The sequence below is a fragment of the Microtus pennsylvanicus genome, chromosome 4 (genome assembly GCF_037038515.1).
Source record: "Microtus pennsylvanicus isolate mMicPen1 chromosome 4, mMicPen1.hap1, whole genome shotgun sequence".
Classification (NCBI taxonomy): Eukaryota; Metazoa; Chordata; class Mammalia; order Rodentia; family Cricetidae; genus Microtus; species Microtus pennsylvanicus.
The window spans coordinates 23,984,072-23,997,070 of record NC_134582.1 but is presented as its reverse complement, the minus strand read 5'-3'; the positions used below and the strand labels follow the sequence as shown (position 1 = coordinate 23,997,070).

The 12,999-nt window shown below is 45.1% G+C and overlaps 1 protein-coding gene across 4 annotated transcripts in view; it reads right to left on the bottom strand.

Annotated features, from left to right (window-relative positions):
* Positions 1 to 5,134, bottom strand: part of Arhgef37 (Rho guanine nucleotide exchange factor 37) — a 39,206-nt gene extending 34,072 nt beyond the window's left edge. The window contains exon 1 of one of the 4 annotated variants that reach the window (XM_075968526.1): positions 4,980 to 5,134. The gene's annotated coding sequence lies outside the window, so the exon portion shown is untranslated. Of the gene's footprint in view, positions 1 to 1,329; positions 1,517 to 4,759 lie in introns of those variants that run through there. The other 3 variants (XM_075968529.1, XM_075968525.1, XM_075968527.1) reach the window with 3 other exon arrangements.
* Positions 5,135 to 12,999: the final 7,865 nt, after the last annotated feature.

The following is a 12,999-nucleotide window of genomic DNA, read 5'->3' as shown; positions in this document are numbered from 1 at the left end:
TGATCAAAATACATTGTATGCATGTATGAGATTGTGAAATCAATTTTTTAATTCTTAAAGAAAAAACTGGTAAAAAAAAAACAACAACTTATTTTTGTCCTATTTACCAACATCCACTAATCTCTCCAGTGTTTCCTATCTCAGAGACCATCTAAGTTCAAATTCCACCTTCCTCCTGGAGGAGCAAGGCAGGCTCCTGACAGGATGCCTGGCAGCAGCAGACTGTGGTCTTTAAAACGTGACGGCTAGTACTCACCTTTGAGAAATATCTGTAGTAGGGGCTGGAGGGATAGATGAGTGGTTAAGAGCACTGGCTGCTCTTCCAGGGCACTTGTTTCAATTCCCAGCACTCACAGGGCAGCTCACAACTGTCTGTAACTCTAATCCCAGGAGATAAATGTCCCCTCTCCTTAGGCACAAAGCACACATGGGGTGTACAGGCACACATACAGCAAAAACACTCATACGAGTAAAAATAAATAAAATTTAAAATAGACATGTAGGTTTTATGCTTAGCTTGTACAAGGCCCTGAGTTGGATGCCCAGCACACGCACACACAGAGACATGCACAAAACAAACATTAATACATGTGAATGTGGATGTGCACAATGATAAATATTAAAAAAAAACATAGACCAGTGTTCTTGACTCTGATGCCCTTTCTGAAGAATCATGCTTGTCCTCAATAATAAATTTACTTATTTGTTTTATTATACAGTGATTCATTCAACAAAATACAAATTTCGCCAGGTCAGAGGATCGTGTCTTATTTTTTTCACTAGCATGTTCTTACTGTCTGCTCTAGAGTTAGCACATAATACATGCTCTGATAATAAACTGACTGAATGATACGGATGAACACAAAGAACCGTGACTCAGTTGCTAGGGATACTGCTGCCTGCAGAGTTAGAATAATATGACCTTATGCAAATCTTTGGTTCTTCTTGGAAAACACTGAAGAATCCGAGGTCAGAAAAGGAATAGCAATTCCCCTCGAATTGTATACAAAGGGAACCAGATGTTATGTATTCCCTATGGTTGTCTCTCTCTCTCTCAGAAAACTTATGTTGTGATCTGACCAAGCAGCAGCATGTAGTATTACCTCACCGCCTTCACAGGTACATAATATTCTGCTATGGACATACATACGTTGCTGTGGATATACATGTTACGGGTATATGCTTGTCTGTGCAATATGACAATATGATCACCAACATACTGGATGAACAACTGGTTGTTTCCTGGTACCTAATTTTTTTCATCTGTTACTACAGAGCTGGACTTGGTAGTGGAAGGTTTGGGTCACATGGTAGGGTTCCTTAACTTACACGGAAATGTTCAGTGCTTTGTAAAGTGGTCTTCCGGTTGGCATGTCCGTTAGCAGTGTGAGCTCATCTACTCTGCTTCCTGGTCGCCACTGACACGGTCACAGTCTTTCTCACTTCTCGGAGGTTGATAACCGTGAGTATCCGCTCAAGCACTTAACAGCCACCCATATATTTTCTTGAACAACATCTTTAAATTTAAATTATATATTAAATGTATAAAATTATAAAATAAAACTAAAATAATTTAAAGTTGTGCTATTTAAATTGTTAATATTTAAATTACAAATGGGGCTATTGCTCATCATAGAAGTAAACACCTCAGAGGGGTGTAAACAAGAGGGCACAGCCCTCCACGCTAACCACCTAACCACCGCTTGCAGCACACAGGTAACCACAGGGAATGAGAATCTTCAGAAACACACACGTATTAGGCACAGAACTTCCCCTAAAAGGTTTTGAGTCAGTGGTCTGGGCTGAAGCATTTTAGCATATGTCCAGGAGTTTTTTGATGCACATATTCTCCAGATCATTTCTTGAGAAATTCTGTTCTGCAGGGAATGTAGTTAAATGGGCCTTAAGGAAGAATAGGGGGACACACCACTGTCATCAGACAAGGAGGAGCCTTTTGCTGAAACAGGAAGCCTTTTGCTATAGATTGTCCTCTATGGAGGACCTAAAGCTGAAGTCTAAAGGTCTAATTTAAAAAAGAAAATTCAGGGCTGGAGAGATGGCTCAGTGGTTAAGAGCACTGACTGCTCTTCCAGAGGTCCTGAGTTCAATTCCCAGAAACCACATGGTGGCTCACAGTCATCTATAATGAGACCTGGCACCCACTTCTGGAAATGCGGTTCACACATGGAAGGAATGCTGTACACATAATAAATAAATCTTTAAAAAAAATAAAAAAGAAAAAAGAAAATTCAAAATGTTAGAAACAACTGTGGGCTGGAGCAATCGTTCAGCTATTTAGAGAGCACTGATGGCTCTTCCAGAGGACCTGGATTCAATCACCAGCACCCATGTGTCAGTTCAAAACTGGCTTTAAAGCCAGTTCCAGGGAATCTGGTGCTCTTTTCTGGCTTTATGTGGTACACAGACATACTTGCAGGCCATATACACAAAATAATAAAAATAAAAAAATAAAAAACAACTGTGAAACAAAACCATAGTACAAGCACCGAAATAATCATTTCGAAGAAAAAGGACCCCTGTGAGTTAAGAAAACAGGGATACGAAGGTGGGAAAGAGCAAAGACATCACACGCGTGCACGCGCGCACACCACACACACACACACACACACACACACACACACACACTTCGTTCTCGTTGTAAATGCATGGGCAGACAGGTGGTATGTGTCTTAACCCAAATTAAACAGCAACAGCTATTTACCCTTCTCTGGCTCTCCTTGGAAGGCTGAAAGGTAGAGAAAGGAGGCCATGTGGTATTTTTTATTTTTAAAGAACAGGTCTTTTTATAGACCTGTGGATCTGCCCAGACGGTGACTTCACAATCCCAGGTCCACAGATTCAAAGTTCTTCAGCCCATCAATAAACAAATGCCAGGCTGTGGCGCGGCAAGCTTGATAAATGCCATGCTGCTTTGAGGACAGCACTCGGACACACACCCCTCCTCCGTAGTTAAATAAAAAGCCATTGATTTGAGCTGGAGCAGAATCAACTGAAGCACTGTTTACCACAGTAATCCGCTGAGCCAAGGGAGATGCGAGCCAGCTGCTGGTGAATCCTGTGCCCCGGCAGAAATTCAATGAGCCCATGTGTCTGAACAAGAATGGTGTTGCCAGGTCCCAGTTCATGTCCTCTTTCCCTCACTTAAAAACACACCATAAGTTTCTGGCCCCATTTGAAAGAGGCAAGCAATGCTTAAGAACCATCCTTGTTAGAACATCTGGTGGTTTCCATTTGCAGTTTTGACTTTGGGTCATATAGTGAACTGAGGGGCTGGAGAGAGGGCTCAATGATTAAGAATGCTTGCCGCTCTTCCAGAGGACCCGAGTTCAATTCCCCTTGGCAAAGTCATGCAGCTCCTGACCACCTGTAGCCATGGGGATAGGAGGCATCTGACCTGAGAGAGTACCTGCACTCACATGCTCATACCCACACACAGGCACACACATGCATATAATTAAAATAAATACAAGTATTTAAAAAATAGTGAATGGAAATGGGCGGTAGTGGTGCATGCCTCTAATCCCAGCAGAGGCAGGCAGATATCTGAGTTTGAGGCCAGCCTGATCTACAGAGCGAGTTCCAGGACAGCCTCCAAAGCTACAGAGAAATCTTGTCTCATAAAAATCAATCAGCAAATAAATAGTGGAGTATAACACTGTACCCTTATTTAAGGTACTCTCGCCAAGGTACGTGCTGGGTTTTGCAAGTCACTATTATCGTTGATTTTATTCTACTTTCATGGGTACATTTTTGTCTTTGGGGTGGTGCATGTGAGTGGGGGCCCGAGGTCCTGGCGGGATAACTTCCTTGGTCTTTCTATAACCTATTGTTTGGCGATCTCCCACTGAACCTGAAGCTCACCTATTTGGTTAGGGTGGCTGGCCAGCAAGCCTCAAGGAACTCTTTATCTCTGCCTGCCTCCAACCCTTGGGCTGGAGTTACAGACTCCCCCAGAAGAGTGGGGCTTTTAAGTGTGTGTAGGGGATCCGATGTCAAGCCTTCATGCTTGCCGGGCTTTGTCTGTTGCGCGATCTCCCCAACTCGGCCCATGTACACACGTTTAAAGTTTTCATCTTATTTTACTTTGTATACAGTCCAATTCTTTCCAGGTCGTCCCTAACTGGCACAGCCATGTTTGACTGGATTATCAGCATCAGCCCTTCTGTTGAGCACGAACTGCGTGCCAAGCAACCAAGCTTTCCACTCAAAACAACGTGGAGGGCAAGGCACTGGGCCTGGAAAAAGGTGAACTGGTCTTCCCAGTTCACATGAGAGTTCAGAAGGTTGCCTACTCTGGCACCGGCTCCCTCTCTGCTATGGAACGAACTGTTCGCAGAAGTTCTGTCCTGAATGTTCAGTGGACAGTTATTCCTCGGGACCACTGACCTCCAGAGGGCCAAGAGTCGGCACCTGCGCCAAAGGGGCGCTTTTCCACCTCAAATTGGCCAGCACTCAGGAGCCTCAGTTCGCTTCCTGGACCCAGTTCTGACAGCACTTCTCTACCGGGCCAATACTCTCTTCAGTCCAGCTCGGATTTCTGATCTTTTCGTCCCTGGCCTTGCCGATCTACTCAAAAGTATGTTTTTAGCCTGGATTCCTTACCGTTGTTTGAATCTTTCCTTTGTCTTAATGAATGGCTTCTTATGAAAAGCCGCCTCACATCCGACACAGGCAACGAGATTTAAAAAAAAAAAAAAAAAGTAAATACAGAACAGTAATTTGCTCTAGCCCAGCTTACCTTCCTGGACCTGTTTCTCACCCAGAAAGGGGCGCGGTGGAGCCACCTGGATCGGGTGGATTGAGCTCTTAAGAGGCTGGAGACCCAGCACCTTGGGACCTGGGATCCAGCCGCACCCCGCCTCTCTGCCCCCCCCCCCCCCCCCCCGCGCTCCTCATCTGTCCGGCAGCTGTTTCCCCGCAGCCCTCCTGGCGGCATCCTGTCGCCGGGCTGGACTCACCGCGCACGCGCCCTCCAGTGTCACTCGCACCCGCTGGGCTCGGGCAGCAGGGCTCTGGGAGGCTCCGCTGCCCGCTGTGCACGCGCAGAGCGCGCCCCCCGCCTTTGTCAGTTGCCACTCTGGGGCCAGTTTGTTTGCCGCGCGCTCCCTGAGTCACCCAGAGGCAGAGGGCGTTCCCGGGCCTCGCCTCCGCGGGTTGAGGGCGGGGCAGCGCTCCACCTGCCAACTCACCTGCCCGACTGCTCAAAACCCCACTCCCACCGCACTGGGGTGACGAGTCTGCTCGTGGGCCCTCTTCCTGGGAAAGGGTCTCAGTGCTGGTACCCGAATCACTGAGCTCGAGGGCCGTGTCTTAGTTTGTTTTCTTTCTTTTTTTTTTTTTTGTTTTTTTTCGAGACAGGGTTTCTCTGTGGTTTTGGAGCCTGTCCTGGAACTAGCTCTTGTAGACCAGGCTGGTCTCGAACTCACAGAGATCCACCTGCCTCTGCCTCCCGAGTGCTGGGATTAAAGGCGTGCGCCACCACCGCCCGGCTCTTAGTTTGTTTTCCATTGCTGTTTTTAACACCATGACCAAAAGCAATTTGGGGAGAGGACTTCAGTATCATGATCACAGTACACAAAGGCAGGAACTCAAGCAGGGCAGGAAGTTGGTGGCAGGAACTGAAGCAAAGACCATAGAGAAATGCTGTTGGCTTGCCTTCTCCCAGGGCTTCAAGTGTGTCACCACCCACAGGGCTGGGACCGCCCACAGCAATCGTTAATCAAGAAAATAACCCCACAGACTTACCTATAGGTCAATCCGATAGACGCACTTTCTCAACTGAGGCTCCCTCTTCCCAGATAACCTTAGCTGGTGTCAAGTTGACCAAAACCTAACCTTAGCTGGGACTTGTGAATTCCATCCTTGGAGCACACAAAGCTGCCAGTGGTTTCTTCTTGGCCATGCTGATATTTTATTTCATATTACAGGGAACGAGGGTCCCTTCTGGGCACCGAAAACTCAGAGGTTAATTCTACAGACAGGGTCCCCAGTAGCCATAGCCTCCGGTGCTAGACATCGAACTCATACTTGGAAATGCAAATCACTGTGAAATTGACAAAACATTTTTTTATCCGGATAACCTAAGCTTGTGTGTGGGGACGGCTCTATCTAGTATTATTTATCCAAAGACAGCATCTCACTAGGTAGCCATGACCTGGAACTCACTATGTAGACCAGCCTGGTCCCGGACTCACAGAAACCTGCCTGCCTCTCCCAAGTGCTGGGATTAAAGGCACGCAAACTACACCTGGCCTGGGTTTTTGTTTTTTAAATAATGATTTCTCGAACATTTACAAAGACATAAACATCACTTCCCGCCTCGTACAAAGATAAAACCCAAAGATAAAAAGGATTCTCCTGTACTTCTTTCTCCAAGAGCAATCAATCTTTAAACTTTACCTACTGAAAAAAAAAATACATTTGTCTCATTTAAAATTCAAAAGCGTATTCTCAAGATTGTTTCTCATTGATCTTTGGATTTCTTCAGTAGCTGGCATACTGCCATAGATACAGTTCGCGCTGAACTAGTGTTTGTTGAGTGGGTGGATAAGAGTACAAACTAAGAATTGTGAAAGTCAGAGAGAGAGATGCAATTTGGATTGGGACAACATGTATTTTGAGAATCAAAGGACAGTTACCCTATCTGCTGCTGTTTCTCCTTTTTCCTGAGGCACGCAAGACTGAAACGGAACCCAGACAGAACTCCAAAACCAGTTGCAAAACTAATCATGGATTTATTTAGAGATACTATACACTGCAAGATCATACTCTTTGGGGTTAAGTATATCTAGAAATGATGGAATAGTTGGGCTGCTATGGTCTTCAGTAGTAGCAAACACTGATACTGGCTAACAGAAGCAGAAATGGAATACATTTTAAAAACTCCTTGGGGAGCTCACTGAATCGCTAGAAAAGTCTAAAGAGAAGGCTTGAGTGACTCAGCAGTTAAGAGTGCATGCGACTCTTCCAGTTCCCAGCACCCACACTGGCAGCTTATAACCATCTAGAACTCCAGCTCCAGGTGGATCTTCTGCCCTCTTCCGGCATCCACGTGCTACTGTATACAGGTTCAGAGTCATACAGGTAGGTGAGTGTGCACACATATATTCTTGTGCATGCACGTGCACACACATACACACACGGGGTTTTAAAATAATAATGCATCTTAAAGGAAAGGGTAAAGAATCAAGTTAGAAACATAGGCAGGCCATGAAAGCAGGCTAGATCAGTGGTTCTCAACCTGTGGGCCATGACCCCATTTGGGGATCCTATATGAGATATGTTGTATATCAGATATTTACCTTAATGAGTCATAACAGTAGCAAAATTACAGCTATGAGTTAGCAATGAATCAATTTTATGGTTCATAACATAACACAAGAAACTGTATGAAAAGGTTGTAGCATTAGGAAGGTTGAGAACCACGAGGTAGGGGATCAGACCCACAAAGAAGCCACACCACAGAAAGGATGCTTCTGCTCTTCTGCTGAACTCTGGCCGTGTGGCTCTCCCATCGCCAGTCTCTGACTCTGGGGAGGAGCTGTCAGAGCTGACTCAGGTGCCATCCTGCAAACAAGCACCGAATTCACTACAGTCAACTGATACTTCTATGAATTTGCCTGCCTCTCTTCACTGCCCCCTCTCTCTTGCATCACACTCTAAGATAAACTGGGTGTTAGGTTTTGTTGTTGTTGATGATGCTGTGACAAAAAGCTCAAGAGAGGAAATCGGATTTGTTTATGGTCTCATAGGTTTAAGTCAATGGTTGTTCAGTGCATTAGTTTTAGGCCAATGGCAAGGCAGAAGCATCATGGAGGAAGTTCATGGTAAAGGAAAGCGGTTTACCTCCAAGAAACCAGTAGAGAAAGGAAAAGGGAGTAGGGGAGGGAGAGAACAGAGATCCATCCCTCCAGCTAGACCCCACCCCAATAGCCCCTTCTCTGAACTCAGTGTATTAATCCACAGAGGAGATCAGTGTTCTAGGGTCCATTTGCCTCCCTAATAAAAACAAAAGTGTGGTTTCATGATGTCTTTATAGTAACTATGATAAAAATAGTCTGACGAGAGCAACTCATGGGAGAAAGGGTTTTGCTTGTTTGTGGCTTACAGTTTTGGAGAGATACCGTCCATCTTGTCTGAAAAGGCAGGGCAGCAGGCAGGGAAGCAAGGTGACACTCAGAGACAGAAGTGTGAACAGGAAGTGGGACCAGGCAACGAAGCCCCAAGGTCCACGGTAACTCCCCATCCCTCCAACAAGGCCTCACTTCCTAAAAGTTCTATAACTTTCCAAACAGCACCACGGGTGGTGGGAGATGCTGCAAGGGTTCAGACATGAGCCCTTATGGTACGGGAGCTTTTCATATCGGAGCCACAGCACACACCATGATACGGCAGCTGTCCATGTCCAAGCGGTGCCTGCATGGTGTTCAGGACCATCTATAGACCAGGCCCAGTCTTCTCTTCCTCAGTAATCGACACCACACATCTCTTGAGGATGAAGGCATATGCTTGGGGGTAGAAGATGCTACAGCAGGAAGAGGAACAGTAAGCATCTGGGCCACTTCGTGGAACCCGCTCATGCCTGCAGCATGGACTTGAGCTTGATCATGTATACAACACATCCCTTTAATGATAGGTTGTTTCTGTACACAAAGCTGGGTGTCTCAGAAGTCCCTATCTAGGGTTAAAAGCCTGAAAGTACCCTAGAGAGGCGCTGGTAACAAACCCACTTCGGAAGGCTGACAATGCTGGATTCTGATGTTAGCAGAGGAAGGCAGCAGCAAAGACAGACAGGCAGGCTCACACTGCTCTTTCCTTAGACTTCTTTATATCTGGGCCACATCTTAAAGGGTGCCACTCACGAGGAGGGCAGGTCTTTCCCTGTCAACTGTTCATCTTTAGAAACACTCTCACAGACACACCTAAAAGGTGTGCTTCCTAGGCAACTGTCAAACTAATGATCAAGGCCAAGCATCGTGTTAGGGAGAGTGTTTCTAAGGAGAAAGCAAGAAACAAAAAGAAAGCTGGGCGGTGGTGGCGCCTGCCTTTAATTCTAGCACTTGGGAACTCACTCTGTGAGTTTAAGGTCTATAGAGGAAGTTCCAGAACAGCCAGAACTACACAGAAAAACCCTGTTTCAAAAAAAAAAAAAGAAAGAAAGAAAGAAAAAAAGGAAGAAAGAAAGAAAGAAAAAATTTATTAGCTACAGTCCCCTTCATCTGGGCTGGAACTAGTAGATGTCAGCCTGCCTCCCGCCTCTGGAGTTCAGGGATTAAGGGTCTGTGACTCAAAGCCTGAATCTTAAACAGAGTTTCTCCAATTTCCCCACTTGCAGCCCTTTCCTCCTAAAATACCAGATATATAGAGATATAAAATAGTTCCAACCCCCCCCCAAAAACCCACAAAACCCAAACAAACAAACAAAAACAAATAATAAAATGGCAACAACAATAAACACTCAGTTGGTGCCAATCAGAGGGGCACAGATAATCTGAGGAGCCAGGAACGGGTTGAGCAGGTCCCTCTGCTTGTGATAGGCCCACTCTTTGAACTGTTACCCAGATCTTTGGATCCCTGGCAAAGCTCACAGCACACCATTGTGTAGATCCTTGCTTTTGGTAAACGGTTCCCACCCCAAGTGTGGCTGTGACACCGACTTCTAAAGAGGATAGCATAGGGGTGAACTTCATCATTGGGGCCCCGGAAGATACTACCACAGCCAGAGGCCCCAGTCACTGTGGATTGTGGCACCCAAGTCATAGCCGGGTGGTAGTGGCGCACGCCTTTAATCCCAGCACTTGGAAGGCAGAGGCAGGCAGATCTCTGTGAGTTTGAGACCAGCCTGGTCTACAAGAGCTAGTTCCAGGACAGGCTCCAAAGCTACAGAGAAACAAAGAAAAAAAGAAAACTGGATACTCTTATTTTACATAAAGAATTCAATGTGAGGGACTAGAGAGATGGCCACAAAAATTAAGAGTACTGGAGTACTAGCTGCTCTTCGGAGGACCCCAGTCTATTCCCAGGACCCACAGGGCGCTCACAACCATCTGTACCTCCAGTTTCTGGCACCTGGTGACCTCTTTTGACCTCCTCAGGCACTGGGCATGTTCATGATGCACAGCCATACATACATGCAGGCAAAATACTCACAGACATCCAATAAAATAAGCAGATCTTTTTAAAACATTTTCAGTAAATACTAATCAGTAGGTTTGTTTTTCTCAGTAGTATGAATTAGCAGTTCTGAAACTACTCTATGGGCATTTAATCATTGAGCAAACAACTGAATACACTAAGGATGAAGAGAACCAAACTTCTGACTTTTTGTTTTGTTTTTTTGTTCGTTTGTTTGTTTTCTTGAGACAAGGTTTCTCTGTGTAGACCTGGCTGTCGTGGAACTCATTTGTATACCAGGCTGACCTCGAACTCACAGAGATCTACCTGCCTCTGCCTCGTGAATGCTAGGATTAGAGGCATATGTCATCACTGCCCAGCCAAACTTCTGATTGTTAAGAAGGAACAGGGCACAGGAATTAGGAGTATATCCATTGAGGAGGGAGAGAAAGGGAAAAAGAAAAAAAATGTTATTTAAATTCATAGAAATAGAGACAAAGCAGGAACAATGAGCACAGCCAGCACCTAGATCTTGGCTTCTGAATACTCTTCCCCCTAAAAAGAGACACAGCTCTTTGAAGAAGGGGCTGGTAAACCTGAAACAGCTTGTTCTAGTTTGCTGTCCTATTGTTGCAATCAAACAGTGGTCAAACCAGGCGGGGGTTAAGAGCAAAGAGCATTTTCTGTTCTCCCAGAGGACCTTATTTTGTTCTCTGCTTCTGGTCAGGTGATTGACAGCTGCCTTTAACTGCAGCTCTAGGGTCTCTGGTGATTTCCTCTGGCCCTCTTGGGCCGTGTACATGTAACATATATTCACTTAGACACACAAAAACATAGACAGACACATTTTCCCTCCCTCCCTCTTTCTCCCTCTCTCTCTCTCTCTCTCTCTCTCTCTCTCTCTCTCTCTCTCCTGTCTCTCTCTCCTAAATAAAAAACAAATTTTAAGGGCTGGAGAAATGGCTCAGCAGTTAGGAGCACTGGCCGTTCTTCCAGAGCTCATGAGTTCAATTCCCAGCACCCACATGGTGGATCACAACCACCTGTAATGACATCTGGCGCCCTCTTCTGGCCTGCAGGCATACATGCAGACGGAACACTGTTTATATGATGAATTTTAAAAAAATCTTTAAAAACTAGTGTTATGTGGGGCTGGAGAGACTGCTCAAGTGATTAAGAGCACTGACTGCTCTTCCAGAGAACCCGGGTTCAATTCTCAATACCCACATGGTGGCTCACAGCTGTCTGTAGCTCCAGCTCTAGGGGCCCTGACACATGCAGCCAAAACACACACACACAAACCAACTTAGAGTTATAAAAAGATGTCATTGTAATTAAAACATACATAAGATGTAGGCACATGGCTATACGTAATTGGAAGTTATGTGTATATCTGTACACATATTCATAAAAGAAGTAGAATGCTATCCCATTCTCAGCAAATAGTCCTGTTGGAACCTAGTAGTGAGTAAAGTGGCCCTTGCCATTTGACAGGACAACGGATCTAAAAATTTCATCAATTGGCCCCTTTAATTATCTTTGTGATTATGGACATATTCATTAGTATTTCTGGGACACAGTTTCCTGTAGAAGTTAACTCAATTCGGAAAATAACCAGGCTAGCTAAGAAATAAAGCAATTATATTTTTATTTATTACAAGGGGAAAACTCACAAAAGAGGAACGAGAAGTCCAAGCATAGCTGTGCTACAAGGGAGCCACACAGAGAGCAGGCACCTGGGCCCAGAAAGCCACCCCCTTACTTGGTCCCAGCACTTAAAGATAACTGGTTGGCGAAGATTCCCCATCAGTTTCTTTGTGTGAATCCAGTATAAAACATATATGTCTTTTTTTTTGAGATAGGGTCTCACTATATAGCCATGACTTGTCTAGAACTTACTAATATAGACCAGGCTGGCATCCAACTCAGAGATCCACCAACCTGCTTCCTGAATGCTGGTATTAAGGCATGCAGCACTATACCCTGCTAAATCTGTCTTTCCTAACTGACAAAAAAAAATGAGGGACTGGAGAGATGGCTCAGCAGTTAAGAGCATTGCCTGCTCTTCCAAAGGTCCTGAGTTCAATTCCCAGCTACCACATGGTGCCTCACAACCATCTGTAATGAGGTCTGGTGCCCTCTTCTGGCCTGCAGGCATACATGTAGACAGAATATTGTATGCACAATGTTTTTTAAAAAATAAAATGTATAAGAAAAGTATAGGGGCTGGAGAGATGGCTCAGTGGTGAAGAGCACTGGCTGCTCTTCCAGAGGTCCTGAGTTCAATTTCCAGCAACCACATGGTGGCTCGCAACCATCTGTAATGAGGTCTGGTGCCCTCTTCTGGCCTGCAGGCATACATGTAGAATAATATTGTATACATAATAAATATTTTTTAAAAAAATAAAATGTGCCGGGCGGTGGTGGCGCACGCCTTTAATCCCAGCACTAGGGAGGCAGAGGCAGGCGGATCTCTGTGAGTTCGAGACCAGCCTGGTCTACAAGAGCTAGTTCCAGGACAGGCTCCAAAGCCACAGAGAAACCCTGTCTCAAAAAACCAAAAAATAAAATAAAAATAAAAAAATAAAATGTATAAGAAAAGTATAAACTTCAGAATGCTGCAGAGTGGAGTGGTCATGTAGCTGCCTCATAGTATTTTGTGGAATTCTTTGAGTTTATTATTATTTATTAATTCTGAAGCCGCAGACAAAATGACATGTCTTAGTCAGGCCTTATCCTGGGATAAGATGTCCTCATCAAATAATAAAAGCCTCCATTTAGTTGGTAGTCGAGTCTAAGTCTAGACTGGAAACCTCCTAAATGCAGGGAGATTAGAGCTTTATCACTTGCTATCATGGCTGGCCC